At 44.3% G+C, this 15,806-nt stretch overlaps 1 long non-coding RNA gene across 2 annotated transcripts in view; it reads right to left on the reverse strand.

Moving 5' to 3' along the window:
- Positions 1-139: 139 nt before the first annotated feature.
- LOC142818737 (uncharacterized) overlaps positions 140-15,806 on the reverse strand; it is a 143,551-nt gene continuing 127,884 nt past the window's right edge. For both annotated transcript variants that reach the window (XR_012896376.1, XR_012896377.1), the window contains exons 2-3: positions 13,535-13,738; positions 140-9,399 (exon numbers count right to left, since the gene is read on the reverse strand). This is a non-coding gene — a long non-coding RNA (uncharacterized LOC142818737). The remainder of the gene's footprint in view (positions 9,400-13,534; positions 13,739-15,806) is intronic.

The following is a 15,806-nucleotide window of genomic DNA, read 5'->3' on the forward strand; positions in this document are numbered from 1 at the left end:
AAATTTTCCACCTCATCAATCCATGTGACACTCCCTGAGTTAAATGCTTTCTTCTGTTTCCCCAAGATAATCCGTGTATTCCAAAGTACTCCCAAAACCATCAATCCTTCCTCTGCCCTGCCCTCTAGCCTTGTGCCTCTGGACCCCACCATGTTTCCCCTGCCCCTCATAAAGACTACGTCAGATGGCTCAGATACATGGCAGCCATCCCTCACAATGGTGAGAGCTGCGGCCCCTGCAGGTAGCACAGTGGCAGGCAGGATATTGTAAAGCCTCTGCTTAGGAGTGTCTGGTTCTGTAGAAAGCAGATCCCCCTGCTGGATGGCAGTTTGGGCAGGGGCGGATGAGAGCAGCACAATTTTGCGGGGGCCCCCTTTGGAGAAAAAATAGAAAAAAGGCATCAAATGTGCAAATTGAAGGCTGTTTTCATATTAAATGTGAACTGGGTAAACTTGACAGAAACTTAATTTAGTTGGATAATTTTAATTTTAATTACAATGTGAGTCATCCTTAAACAAAATTCTGAATTAATAATTTTCATTTGTATTTAAGTCTCCTCCCCTTCCTGCCTCACTCTTTCTTTTCTCCTCCCCCTCCTGCCTCACTCTCTCTTTCTCTTCTGCCTCACTCTCTCTCCTTCTCTTCTCCTCCTCCTCCTGCTGCCTCACTCTCTCTCTCTCTCCTCCTCCTGCCTCACTCTCTCTCCTTCTCTTCTCCTCCTCCTGCTCCTGCCTCTCACTCACAGAGCCCATTTGGGCCCCGCACAGAACTCAGCCGTGAGCCACGGCGGGAAGCAAAGAGGGGCGAGGCAGTGATGTACACGGCCAGGGAGTGGGACCTGGAGCATCTGTCACGCCCTTTGCCTCCTGCCCCCGGCTGTGTACATCACCGCCCCACCCCTCCTTCACCTCCCGCCGTGACGCACGGCTGAGTTCTGCGCCGCTCAGACGGGATGCCACGCGAGAGCAAAGCGGCTCAAGCTGCCATTTGGGCCCCGTGCGGCGGCTCGGCATGGGGCCTAATGCAGCGCGGGACCTGGGCAGCCGCCCCGCTTACCCTGCCCTATATCTGCCACTGAGTTTGGGGAAAGGGGCGCCATTTTGATTCTCTAATTAATGGAGACGGTTGGGCTTCCTCATGGCTGATGTATGCATAGATAGGGGTGGCAAATTGGAACCAGGTATCCCAGGATGCTGGAGTAGGTGTTAGGCTAGGCAGCAGGATTTTCCTAGCAAGAAAAGGCAGGTCAGGGACAAAGGGGGAAGGAACCCAGATTTTCCAAGGTGAGTGAAGGAGGCAGCCTGCAGCAGTTGCAGAACTTCCACTCAGTACAGCAGCTTGGCCTGCCTCTTCTCCTTGCGCAGTGCTGGAGCAGCCGCAAGGACCGGGGTTGCAGGGATTACCCGAGCTGTTCTCCATTGGTTCTCAGCAGTGCTTGGAGGAGAAGCAGATCCCACAGCATGAGTGGATGCACCTGTTGCATGGTGGCTGTCACAGTCTGCAGCCACCATCACAGTCATGGGGCTGAGAATGCTGGCAACCAGAGCTGACCTTAGCATTTTCAAGTTGTGTTCTACGCAGGCTCTTATACCACACTCATCACAGTAGTAGAACAGCCTTCTGTTAGTGCTTTCGGCAATGTGACTACACAGCTGTCTGAGCTGACCTGTGAAATAATAATTACCCCTCTGTCCACCAATACTTGACTGCTGTATCCTGTTAGTACAGCAGTGTGGACACAGATGGATCAATAATTTTTGAGGGGTTAAGAAGATCATTCTTTGAAATAGGCTCTTAACTCACTTATTTTATATAAAAAGGGAGTCTGGAGGAAGCTCCATTAGGGTGTCTCAACCCTCTCTCTGATTCTCGCTTTCAGCCCTAGCGAACGCTTTTCTTTGTTTTATATCCACTTGCATTGGTTTATGGTTTCCAGGCTTTGTTCATATACAAGACGAGCTAGAGACTTAATCTTGTTTCTAAATAAAAGTTGAGATAGGCCCAAATTGAGCCCCTACAGAGCTCTCCAGTATTCAAGGTGAAAAATGCATATAGCATTTCTCTTCATTGTGTTGCATTTTTCTCTCTTTCTCCAGCACAACTTATAGGTCTCTGTTATAAACAAAACTGGTTCTGATACCAGACTGTTTGGAATAGCTATTATCAAACAGACTGAATTCATAGTTACTCATTGGTTTCAGCTACTTATAAAGATGAAAACAAGTCTGCCTTTGGATAGAATTTTTTTTTTTTTGTGCTTTAGTTTTAGAAATATTCTCCCCCTTTCCTGTGTGTTAGTGAGGAATAATGCACAAAAGGCGCCTGGTTAAGAAAGGGTATTTTTGTATATCCTGTTGAAAATGGCTTTTGCTATAATGCAGTGCATGGAAGACTAAAACTGGAAAATTAATGGTTCTTTAATTAAAACATACTTTTAATTGCTTTATAAAGTAAGACATACTGAATGTACTCTCTATCCACCTTTATGGTGTCATCACAGAATCAATTAGGAATGTATATAATGGCAATAATTCTAGAGTTTAAATGTGGACAGCTGAAATGCTTAAAATGGATACACACCAATACATTATTCCATTTTCCTGTTTGGATTATTTTAGTATAGCTTTCTCTACAATGCTGGCTAGTTACCACAGAGGTGTATGTGTCAGAAAATACCTTCTTCCTCATTGACTGATATCTCTATGTATCTCTAAATGCTAATTATATGATCTCATAATATTTTAATGGCAACTGATTATAATGTCAGAAACACATATTTACGTTTCACAACAAAGTTGCTTCCAGGTACAATCTATCTTAATTTTATTTTTCCAATTTGAGAGAGAGATTTTCAGACTTACCTTGACCCGTTTCCATGCATATTTATGCCTTTGTCACTTTCTAGACTGACTACTGTTATTTACTATAATTCAGCTTCTCTGAACACCATTTTAAAAGACTCCAATACTTCTAAGATGACAGTCCTAATTACTGTACTAATTCAAAAAGTCTCACCCTCAATTTTTAGTCACTGAAGTGAAGTACATATATATTTGCAAAATATTTTTTTTAAAGTCTGAAAAAACCCCAAATACCCTACTACATTACTTTGATGATTCCATCTTGAGATAGCTAATAATCTGATCTTTTATTCACCACTACTCCAGCTCACATCTTAATTCCCTATGAACAGGGAAATTAACTTTCTCCAGTTATAGACTGAAGATTCTAAAAGACAGAGCATTTCAGGGTTCAGAATGTCCCAGGGCATAAAGCACATATAAAGTTCCACAGCAACTTAAACACACTTTGATTCTCTGAAGATTATTGTGGGTATGTCTACACTAGAAATGCTACAGCTGTTCTGTTGCAATGTAGACACTCACTATGATGCTGACAGAGGGGGTTCTTCAGTCACTATAGTCAATCCACTTTTCTGACGCTCGGTCTACACTATGCGTTTTGCTGGAAGAGGCAATGCAAATGAAGCATGGATTAGCATTTTCTCGCACTTCATTTGCATAATCTCTTCCAATCCTTTTTTGCGTAAGGGGTTTTTGCGCAAAAACAAGCGGTGTGGGTGTTTTCTTTTTGCACAAGATCCTTATGCTTCCCTGGGGCATAGGAAATGTCCACACTGCTTTTTTGTGTGCAAAAACCACCTGTGCAAAAACATTTGCATTTGCCTCTTCCTGCTTCATTTGCATTGCCTCTTCCAGCAAAGCGTGTCATGTACACATAGCTTACGAGATTCTTTCACCGATCTAGTGTTATTGTGCACTGGGGCTTAGATTGATTTAGCTACATCTCACCCCTGAAATACATAGTTAAGTCAATTAACCTAACCTTCTTGTGTAGACCAGCCCTGAGTTCTGTAGACTAGTGCACACCATGTCTTATAAAGCATCATTTAAAGTGCAGCTCAGGAAAGTGCTTGGAATACTGCACGCATTTTACAAATCCTGAGAGCTCTGCCTAAGCTAAGGGTGCAGGACTGGGCCCTCTATTATTGTGAACCATTAATTCTTCTCTGATAACAGGAGGCTTTTAAATGTAGTTTAATGCCTAAGGAAATGTCTACACTTAAAATACTATGGCACAGGGACAGCCCTGCAGCTGCACAGCCAGAATACTTCAGCGCGGACACTTACTACAGCGACAGAGGGGATTTTACCATTGTTGCAGGTAATTCACCTCCCCAAGAGGAGTAGCAGCTAGGTCGATGGAACGCTCTGCTGTCATCCTCGAGCTGCCTATACTAGGTTTAGATTGGCTTAACTCTGTTTTCCAGGGACGCGGATTTTTCTCATTCCCTGAGAGATGCAGCTATGTCAGTATAAAGGTTCAGTATGGATTAGCTCTAAGTTTTAGGAGTTGTCAAATAGCCTTAAGCTATTTCAACACTAACAGGAAAATGACTTGTGACTGGGTTAATTCCTAAAACCGTAACTATGTATCTCAGGCTATGTCTACACTGCGGTAGTTTGTCGGAAGAGGAAATGCAAATCTTGTGCTCTGATTTGCATATTCTCTTCCGATCCTTTTTCCGGAAGAAGGTTTTTGCACTAAAAAGCCGTATGTAAACAGGGCCATTTGTCGGAAAACCCCCGTTTTGCACAAGATCCCTTATTCCTCAAAAAATGAGGATTACAGCATCAGTGAAAAGAATTTACACCCAGATCATAACATGTTCCCTAGTGTATATTGCACTGTGAAAGTTACCTATAAACTGTCATTTACTGTCTGTTTGTCCTGCCCAGGCCTGCTGACTGGGAGGGGCAAAGGGGGCAATTGCCTCAGGGCCTGGCAATTCAAATTGACCCAGGGCTCCCAGCTACTGCCACCACTATTGCAGCAGTGGCCAGAGCCCCGGACCCTTCAAATTGCTGCTGAAGCACCCCATGGAGTGCTCTGGACGGCTCTTAGAGTTGCCTGGGGAAGCAGGGATGCTGCACCATGTGCAGTAGGTGGCGCTATGGGCTTGGGGAGGGCAAACTGTGGTCCAGGTGGCACGGAAGGTTGGCTGCCCCGACCCCACTCCTTCCACCCACGGCCCTGCCCCTTTTGGAGATGCAGAGCTGTCCTCCATACAAACCGTATTCCTTGCCGAATGAGGTTTACAGATTTCAGAATAAGCTTCCCGTTATTTCAAGCAATTTTGAAATAATGGAATGGCTGTGTAGACACTTGCATTGTTATTTCGAAATAACACTAGTTATCTCAAAATAACAGTGCAGTGTAGATGCAGCCTAACGGTAACATCTGTGTAACTGACAGCACAACCAGGAACTTATCTTCGTTCTGAGATTCCCAGGTCTGTATAAAAAGCCACCCAGTGCTGCTGCAAAAGCTGAAAACTCACTGGCTAGGCTTTAAAAAAAAAAAAAAAAAAAAAAAAAATCAAAATTGCTGAAAGATTGCCTAAAGCTTGATCTGTACAAGGAATTTACATTGGCCAAGTTATGTTGATCAGGTGTGTGGACAATCTACACCCCTGGGCACTGAGGTTATGTCAACCTAACCCCCAAGGGAGAGAACACTATGTTGATGGAAGACCTTCTCCAATCAACATAGCTCCCACCTCCCCCTGCATCAGTGGGAGAAGCTCTCTCGTTGACATGGGTCACATCTTCTCTAAGCACTACTGCAGCACAGATGCACTGAAGCAGCCCTAAGCATAGTCAAGCCTATGAAGAGTTTTCATTGATGGCTTGTCTGCACATCAAATGCCACAGCAATGCAGCTACAGTGTCAATGCTATGGAGCTGCCGACAGAATTGCTGGACCAACGGGTAAAAAGTGGTGCTTGCGGGGCCTCTTGTGGCATGGGCAAGACTGGGGGCTAGCCTCCCCCCACCAGCCCTTCAGTGCTGCATGGCCTATAAAGGGCCTTGAGCTGTGACAGCATCAGCCAGGCACCCTGACCCTTTACATTTATGGGACCCCTTTTGTCTCCCCCGTCAGCAGCCCTGAGATACTGTACACCAATGGTAGGGGTTCACTCATCAGCATCACAGCTTCAGAGCCCTCGTTGGAAAAAACATTTTTGTGCAGATACATCTGCACATGGCAGAGACCTTGGGTCAGATTCTATCCATCTATTCATAGCACTTAGGTAGTATTAAGTGGTTTCAGTCTGGTCTCAGATGGCTAGTTGAGTATTCCCGTTGTGAGAAAGTGCTCAAATAGATTAATCTAGCATAGTTGGCTCATCTGACAACTGTTCCCCCTCTCACGGTACAGGACTATGTTGGGTTTGGGTGGCATGCTCTACCAGTTTTTAAGTGGCACATGGTCCATTGGGGATCAGAGCAAGCTAGCATAACTTTCAGAAGCCTTTACATAGTCCTAATTCACATCAGGATCATGACAGCTCTATACTTATGGAGCCAAAAACAGCTCCCTTACTGCCCTCTTCTTTTTTGGATTGAGTAGATCTTAGCATATCTGATCCGGTCAGAATATAACAGGGAAGAGGTTCCTCCAAATACTTCATCTTTCCAGGATTTGTTTTTGGACTATTTTATATAAAAAGTTAGCTACTAATTTCTGCAAGAATACAATGTTCATCTTAGAAATACCCTATTTTCTGTATGGAGCAGTTGCAAATATAAGAAACTCTGTTATTATGGCTACTCTTTCCCCTTCCTTCTGCATGGCCAAGTAGATGATCTTGATGTGGTAGGGTTGACTAAAGCATTAAGAACCCAACAGTGAGGGAGGGGGGCTTGGGAGGAAAGTTAAGGCTCTCTCACAAACTGGGCTGTAGAGTAAGGTCCCCGTGCTTTAGTGAACACTTATACACATGCTAAACTAAACTATGCTGAGTACTCCTGTGAGCAAGTCAAAGAGTCAGTTGCCCTGCAGGAGTCTCAAAGTCTGGAGCCAGCTTTATATCTGAGCCAACAGGAGACATCCGTGGCACAGGAAAGAAGTTGGAATCTTAGGTTATTTCTACACTGGGAAGGTTTGGTGACAAAAATGCTGTCAGCATGCAAAAGTTGCCAAAAGTGAAACCAGTCAAACTGTTTTTTCAGCCTCCCATTGTTGACATTTCATGGCCACATTGCTAGCACCCTATCAACAGGCAGAGCAAAGCAATGTGGGTAAGCATCCCATAGTGCAGTGCTGTAGGAAGGCAGAGCTGATCCCCGTGCTTCTCGGGATTCTATTGTAGCTCTGTGAGCTCTCCGTGCTGAGGAATGTCAAAGCAGCACAGCCGTCTCTCCAGCCCTCCCCCTGCAGCAGCATTCTGCTTGCTACTGTGTTCCTAGCAGGGTAGAACAGGCGCATTCCAATGATTTGCTCTTTGTTCCCCAAAAGCAGCAGCTCACGCAGCTGTCAGATACTTCCTGGGTCTTTGAAAGGGGAGGGGAGCATGCCTGCAAGGCACCAGAGACCACAAAACACTGAGAAGAGCCATCAGAGCAGGCATTGTGGGATACTGGCGGAAGCCAGTTCTCTCGATGAAACAAACAGCAGAGTCCCCACTGGCTCTTTGTTGACAATAAAGGGAGGGGAAAAGACAAAAGTCTCTTGCAGGGGTGGAAGCTTTTTGTCACCAAAACTGAGTGTTTTTCCTGAGAAATTTGCATTGCAGTGTAAACGTTCTCACTGTTTTATTGCCACTTGGCAGTTTTTAGTGACAAAACGTGCCAGCGTAGACAAAGCCTTAAGCTGCCCCTGGGAGGGGGCAGCTAGTGCTGCGAAATCTGCAAGGGAGTCTGTTTTGAGTAGGGCAGCGGGAAGCTAACACTCAGAGCAGGCTGCCTCTGAGCTTTTTTGCTCACCCAGGTGAAGTAAGACCCTGGGGCAGAGATTTGGGGCTTGGAGTTTCACATTTGAGTTTGTTTTGACTGAATAAAGCCAGATCCCAAAGGGGATGTTGTGATTGGGTGAGCAAAGTGGGTGGAATCTGTGCAAAAGAGGCTGGAGAAGGGAGCATACTGAACAGGGCGATGCACAGATACCCTGGATGTGAGGGGGTGCACAAGTGGCAGCCAGGTTGTTTGCAAGTCCCTCTGTAGAACTCATCAAGGCAGTAAAATGAAACATGTGCATAAGTGTCTGTTGCAAGGATCAGGGCCTAAAAGAGTCAGGAACCATGATACATTTAAAGCCTTTCATGCTAGTGAGTGGTAACAGATAAAAATGCCTAAATGTACCTATTATAATACTATACACTTAGAAATTGCTCTTCCTCATTATACATAGCCCCTTTTAATTTGACAAGTATTAACTTGGCCTTGTTCTCCTAAACCGCAGTTTCCTAGGAAGTTATGCTCAAGACCATACATCTCTTTAATATGTCCTATGAATAGAGCTTCTTTATACACAATTCCGAGCTTGAAATAAGCCCCAAGGAAAGCCCTACACAGGTGACAAATGATAGTGTAAGTTGTATGTCTGTGATTTGGCAGAAGGTAGAGTCAGTGTACAGGTACAGAAATGTATAAGTATAGCAGGAAGAGCAATGAACACATACTTTCTCCTACACTTTCTTTTCTCCACTTACTAGATTTCTTTTTCCTGGCACAGACCTACTCTGCCTCTTCATTTTATAATTTACGATCAAAAATCTCGCTGCTGATTTACTGTGAATGGCTCTTTATCGCTGGCCCAGAGGGAGTGCAAATAACATCATGCATGAATTAACTAGCAAAAGGCAATCAAGGATTGATGCACCCAGTTCCCATCGACCATTTTTTTTTAATCACAGAAAAGATATTTGTTATTAAAAAAAATGAAAGTACCTAGCAACCCAAGAGTGAGCACATCCAGTCTGCTTCCATGACATAGCAGCCACATTACCATTCACTGTGTGGTCCCTGAATCAAAGAAATCTGCTGCCATCAATGATGGCTGAATTATAGCCACGGTCTTTTTATTCTTGCTCCAGAGATAATACAATTGTTATAACATTAATAGTTATACAAGCGCATTCTGTTGCTGAATCATGTCATTCTCATCAGAGCTAAATTAAGTAACCGTTTTTGTCAAATCTTATCACACTTGCATAAAAAAAGTGCTCTTCATTACCCAGGTGGAAACACTTTGAACACTTCGATTGCTTCAAAATGCAATGTGAATAATAATTGTGCCTTGATTTCTTCACATTGCTATTTCTTATGGCTTCATTTGGGTGAAGTGTTGACAGTCATACTCTGCTTTGAATGGAGATATCATCTACCCAGCAGGGGGAATGCAGGGAAGTAGGTGTGGGTATGGCATTTTAAGATATTGGCTCAAACCATCCCTAGATAAGGACATGTAACTTCATTGGCTCCAAATGTAACCTTACCTATGTATTCCATGCACTACTGTTATCTGTGGTCAGATTCAACTTCCAGTGAGGTCACTCAGAGCTTTTCCATTGGCTTTACTAGAACTGGATCAGACCTAGAAATGCATAAGCAATACAGAACGATCATTAGCGTAAATCGGTGTTGTGGGCCTAGTTGTGGCAATATACAGTATGTGGACACAGTTCAAATCACACTTTTATCACAATGACATGTCTCCACACTGGATAACATTGACCATAACATATATTTCTATTATATTTGTACTGCATAATGGACTAAGTTATACCAGCCTTGTGCACTCGAATGCTAAACTTTGTAATCCAATGTAACAGACTCCTCTGGAAGGTTGAAAACAGCTCAAGAAAACCTGTGGCCTTTGAAACAGATCGTTTCCCTGAATGAAGCCGGGAAAGATATTTGCAGTTGCTAAATGTGAGCTAAAAACAGTGTCCAAATTTTGTTCAGATACTAAAATCACAAAGGCAATATCAACAACTAGAGAGCGAGAGTGGCCAAGAGACGATGTCCAAGGAACAAATCTATATTGCATGGCTCCTAATCAGTTTGACCAGTCTGTAAGAATGTAACTTGAGCTAAACATTTGAAAACACTATCCACTGTAAGGACTCGGCTCCCTCAAACTGTAAGCTCAATTGGATATTGTCTGTACAAATGTGCATGAGCAAATGCAGTGTCATTTTATGTGTTACAGAAATGCTTTGGGTGACAGCTGTTTATTGACTAATAAATGTGAGGCCTGTATAAAACCAATTCACGTGGCTGGTAAATACTATTCAGTTTAACATTAATATTGTTGTGCTATAAAACCCTTCTTGGAAACTGTCGTGTGGTTCGATTTATTTTAGATCCAAGGGAAACCAGGACACTCTAGGGCTACTTAACCACTTTCTTATTTATTGCAAGCTTTAAGCAGTTAATACAGTTGTTTAAGTTTTACAAGCCTTAAGAACAAATACTGTACAATTTAAACCTTAAATACTATAAATTCTAAAGCAATTAATACAGCGCAAAGCAATGCAAAAGCAATTACTAAAAGATCTACTATATACAATAATAATGCCTAATTCACTTACACTTCACCCGTACGCTACCTACAGTGCCAGACAGGAGGTCATGGTTCTGTTTTTTCCCACACGTTGGAACACCACGCACTGGGCCGCCAGTGTGAAGGGCCTAATTACTTCTAGTTACATCGAGCAGGACGTGTTGGTCAGTCCTGCCCATTCCCTCCCATCGATTGGTCTTACTAAACCCCATTTATAGTAAAGTGAGACTTGGTCATTCTAATAATATTTACCAATTGATTACGTCTTGTGTAGGATATGTAAAATGCCCAATGCCCCTATCTGGGGAACATCCTGCTGCTCAGGATGCTGCTGCGACGTGCGTAGTTGACAGTTTTAGGACTGCATCTGTCCTTTTTGCTGATCAGAAATAGAAGTACCAGTACAAGGCAGCTTGTCCTGTGTTTTCTGATGTGGTCTCGTGTACCCTGCTTAATCTGCATTGTTATGCAAAACAATTCCTGACTCTCGGGCCCTGCCTGCGTGCCTTGTGCACCAGACTTGAAACAGGCCAGAAATCCGCACTTTGGGCTAATCAGACATCACCATTTATTGCCAAGGCAGGGTAGTGCAGGCTCCCCCACAGAAACCAGTTTTGGATTTGATGTATCTGTGTTTTGGATGGTCTCGTTAGTCGTCATCATTTGTTATCAATTATTTCCAGTAGTGACAATGACTTCAAGCTTGCCTGCAAACTTCAGTGTTTTGAGTACTTATATGTAGAGTTAAATGCTAATAGCAAAGAACTTAATGCTCCCAGGTGTGGACAACACCGAAAACAAAGATTCCTAATGAATTCATACCCCCAGAAAAATCTCCTTTGCTGCTGGAATTTTGTAATTGGAGGGCAAAAATAATTCATACCCTTTTGGTTATTGTTCTCTTGGAGATACCCCATGTACACTAAATTTTTGCCCCCTTGTCTGGACCTTTTCTTCTTAAGCTAGGTCTTTATTTAGGAAGTTTGAGTAGGTTTGCAAATCCTAAAATATAAATATCAGACATTATAATAATCATTACAATAATGAGCTTTCATTTAGAAAAACATGGCATGGTGATAGAGGGTCTTATTTTCAATAACAGCGCACTAAGCATCTGATCAACTGCTTGGGAAAATCTATCCTTAGCAGAAGCATTGAAAATGCTCCTCAGGATTCTGTGTCAGACTAATTATATTGACCCATGGCACACATCTAGTTTGGTGTAGCCTTCCGCACTGTCCTAAATCACTGGTGACCCAATGGAGGTGGAGGGAGAGAAGGTACAACAGTTTCGCCTTCTCCCTTTCAAGTTAATAGGTAAATTTAGGGAGAAGGGAGGTGCAGAAAAGGAGGATGCTGTGGTCCAAAGGCAGCACAATAAAACTTGGTTTTATACAGCCTCTTTCTTAAAGGTGCAATTCCAAAATGCCTTACAGAATTATAAGATATAGATTATTAATGGCAGATAATGGTGCAATAGACAAACTGGACAAAATTCAAGCCTTGTGTAAGCATGTGCAGCAATGGTATTGCATCTGCTTAGCCCAGCTCTGACTCTGGCTTAGTGACTAGTGAATAAATTAAACCATTCAGTAATCAATCAAAAAACAGTGAGAAGTTAACTGAAGTGGCTTTAGGAGCTATGAAAAGGCCTGAGTTAAGTAGGAAGAACCACTGACAGAGGATAAAGTTCTTGAGGACAGAGGGTTTGTTGACTAAGGGTATGTCTACACTACCCCCCTAGTTCGAACTAGGGGGGGGGTAATGTAGTCATACGGAGTTGCAAATGAAGCCCGGGATTTGAATTTCCCAGGCTTCATTTGCATAAAGCCGGCCGGCGCCATTTTTAAATGCCGGCTAGGTCGGACCCCGTGCCGCGCGGCTACACGCGGCACGGACTAGCTAGTTCGGATTAGGCTTCCTAATCCAAACTAGCTGTACACCTCGAACTAGCTAGTCCGTGCCGCGTGTAGCTGCGCGGCACGGGGTCCGACCTAGCCGGCATTTAAAAATGGCGCCGGCCGGCTTTATGCAAATGAAGCCCGGGAAATTCAAATCCCGGGCTTCATTTGCAACTCCGTATGACTACATTACCCCCCCCTAGTTCGAACTAGGGGGATAGTGTAGACATACCCTAAGATACTGACCTGGAACTCAGGAGACCTGAGGTCAATTTCTATTTCTGTCACGGACTTCCTCTATGACCTTGGGTAATTAATTTAATCTCTCTATGCCTCAGTTTCCCCTCTATGAAATGATGCAATAAACACATCCTCTCTCTGTGTTGTGTATTCAGAAAACAGGCTCTTCAGGGCAGGATGGCATCTTACTGTGTGCATATGCAGTGTCTAGTACAAGGCCTTGATCTCAATTACTGCTTGGAAGTGCTACTGTAATATACATAATAATGAAGGAGGGCTTTGTACTCCTCTCTGGTGCATTCATTAAGAGAGCCTGTTTTCATTTAAGGCTCAACTGAGGAAATTCTGTTCCCTCCCCTAGGCCCATCATTATGGTTAAGCGACGTGAGATTTAACAGTTTTTAATTATGATGGCAAACACTTGATTAGATTGAACTTCAAAAACCATGAAAAAAGAGTCCCCTGAGAAAAGAGTACACTGTATAGCAAGACAAACAGCAGGCTCAAATATAGTGGCTGTGCTTTAATGCCACTGTCTTGACTTAAGCCTGGTCTACACCTCACATTAGGCTGACATTACTCCAGGGTATGAAAGATTCACACCCCGAGAGACATAGTTAACCAACTGAACCACTGATATTGACACCACTACGTTGATGGAAAAATTCTTTTGATCTAGTACTGCCTCTTGATGGGGTAATTTATTATAGTGATGGGGGGAAAACCCTTCCATTGCTACAGAAAGTGTGTACAGTGGCATGGCAACAGCACTGCATCTATGCCACTATAGCACTTGTAGCATACATGTGCCCTAATCAGCATAAGGTGACACTGTCCTTTCAACTCTATGCTAATGAGCTGCTCCAAAACACTCAGAGGACAAAGTTAGAAATCTTTGCAGCACTGTCATGTTGGTCCCACCATGGGGCCTTGTCTATACCATCTCAGGCCATCAATCTAAGTCATGCAACTTCAGCTAGGTGAACAACGTAGCTGAGATCGACGTACTTAGGTCTCCTTACCGCAGTATCTTCCCCGGAGTATGTCAACAGCTGACGCTCTCCCATCCACTCCGCTTACTCTTCTTGTTCCAGTGGAGTACCAGAGTCGATGGGAGAGCACTCAACGGTCAATTTATTGCACATATACTAGACACGATAAATCAACTCCCACATTCTCCTGGATCGATCATTGCCTCTTGATCCAGTAGGTAGTGAAGACATGCCCTAAAAGAGAGACAAGATAGGTGAGGAAATATTTTGCACTGGTCCAACTTCTGCCGGTGAGAGAGACAAGCTTTTGAGCTTACGTAGAGCTCTTTTTTCAGGTCTCTGGAACACCAAAGCTTGTCTTTTTCACAAGCACAATAAATGCTAGAATTATCCTGCCCACAATAACTCATTTTTAAATATGTTGCATGGCAGGTTGGGTGCGGTGGCATACACCTGTAATCCCAGTTTCTTAGGAGGCTCAGACTGGCAGATAGCACAGGGGCTCTGGGCTGCAATGCACTATGTCGATCGCGCATCTGGAGCCACTGACAGTCAGTCTGGCCAGCGGGTGCTAAAGGACTGACTAGAACAACATGAATGACGTGTTGTGATTAGTGCTGACGGTGTTCTGTAGCAAATGGTTTGCTTTCAATACCACTTCACTGACTTGTGTCATTTAATAGGCTTTCTATTAGTCACAACCTATTTAGGCTTGATGGAAATGTCACCTGTACGGAATTACATTCTGCATTCCCCAGAATTCATCTTGCCCTTATCTTTGAGAATTAACAAAACTACTTTTTTCTTTTTTCTAAAGTATGATATGCAACTATCTCATAGGTGGGCCATTGGCTCAGGGCTCACCCCCCACTGCAGTGGGGTGCTCCAACTCCACACCCTCTCTCCCTGAGAGGTTGGAGTGCCAGTGCCAGCTTCCTGCTGTGGGGAGGGAGCATCACGGGCCAGATGTGGCTTGTGAGAAAGGAAGTAGTTCCATATGCTGCTGCACCCCTTGACCCTGGCTGGGGGAACAGCAGCACAGAAAACCACTTGTCTATAGGCTTTCTCCACTGCTCCCATTGGCCAGAATCATGGCCAATGGGAGCAGCAGGGAGTAGTGCTTGGGAGCAGTGGGAGGCATGGAGTCAGGTAAGTGCCCCCCATCCTCCTCAAATCCAGACCCTGCACCTGCACCCCCCTCACGCACTCACCTGATGCCAAAACCCCATCCACCCACCCCACTCTTGCACCTTCCCTACCTCCCAGATAAACCCCGCACTCACACTCCCTCCTGCACCCATTTTATCATCTGGTGGACCACAGAAAGGTCAGCTTTGAGCAGGCTGGGCCATGGGCCAAAAAGTTTGGGAACTATTGCTTTACATAAACGGTGGCATTCTAATAGCTTTATAAAGGCAACTTAGTTCTTTAACCAGATAAATCTAGTCTAGGCAAAAGAGGTTCTTACATTACCCCCTCCCCCCGCCCTTACTTCATGTTCAGTCACTCACCGCTATGCCTCCTTGCAATGTCCCTTGTGACAATGAAAAGACAGGATGCACTTGTGGTCAGTACAAAGGGGACTCTGCTTTCGAGCTTGCTAGATGAGGAACATAGCTCAGGCTGCCTGACATTACCACACAGGCACTGGCCAAGTCCTGTCCCTGAATAAGTAATCGTAGAACAGCTTACCAATTACACCAAGGCTTCCCTGAATCCTTTGTGCCATTTTTCACAATACTTTTTGACCAGTGATGTGGGAATTGTTGCACAGATCTGTGTGGCATTGCTAGCATAGATGCGTTTCAACTAAGTGAGAAAATGTGCCTCTGGAAAGACTTCTTGTACAGACTGGGAGAAGCATTAGAACCACATTCGCCCACCCCAAAACCTGTTGGTGATTATAACAGTGTATAACACCCACCAGCACCCGCATTTTGCAGAGTGCTTTTGCCTGCACTGTCTCTTTAAAAGCCTTTTTGCCTACTTAACCCTCCAGCTGAATCACACTCCTGTGTGAAATCACAACCCCTTCCAGGCCCATCCCTGTAGCTGTCTCAGTTCAATCCATTCTCTTAGTCTGTTTCCCCACTGGGTATGAGAGTGGTGCCTCCAGGGCTTCTCCTCCTGGAGAGGAAGTTCTAAACAGCTCCCCACTCTGAGCTGTCCTTGGTTCTGCCCACCAGCCCTGAGCTTCTCCCTTCTGGGTCTGAACTGCAACTGAGCTGCCTCTAGTCCTGAAGCTCCTTTTTGTAGTTCCTCCTGTGATTGGTTGGTTTCTTCCTAGACACTCTAGCGGCCT

Source organism: Pelodiscus sinensis, chromosome 17, assembly GCF_049634645.1.
Source record: "Pelodiscus sinensis isolate JC-2024 chromosome 17, ASM4963464v1, whole genome shotgun sequence".
Taxonomy (NCBI): Eukaryota; Metazoa; Chordata; order Testudines; family Trionychidae; genus Pelodiscus; species Pelodiscus sinensis.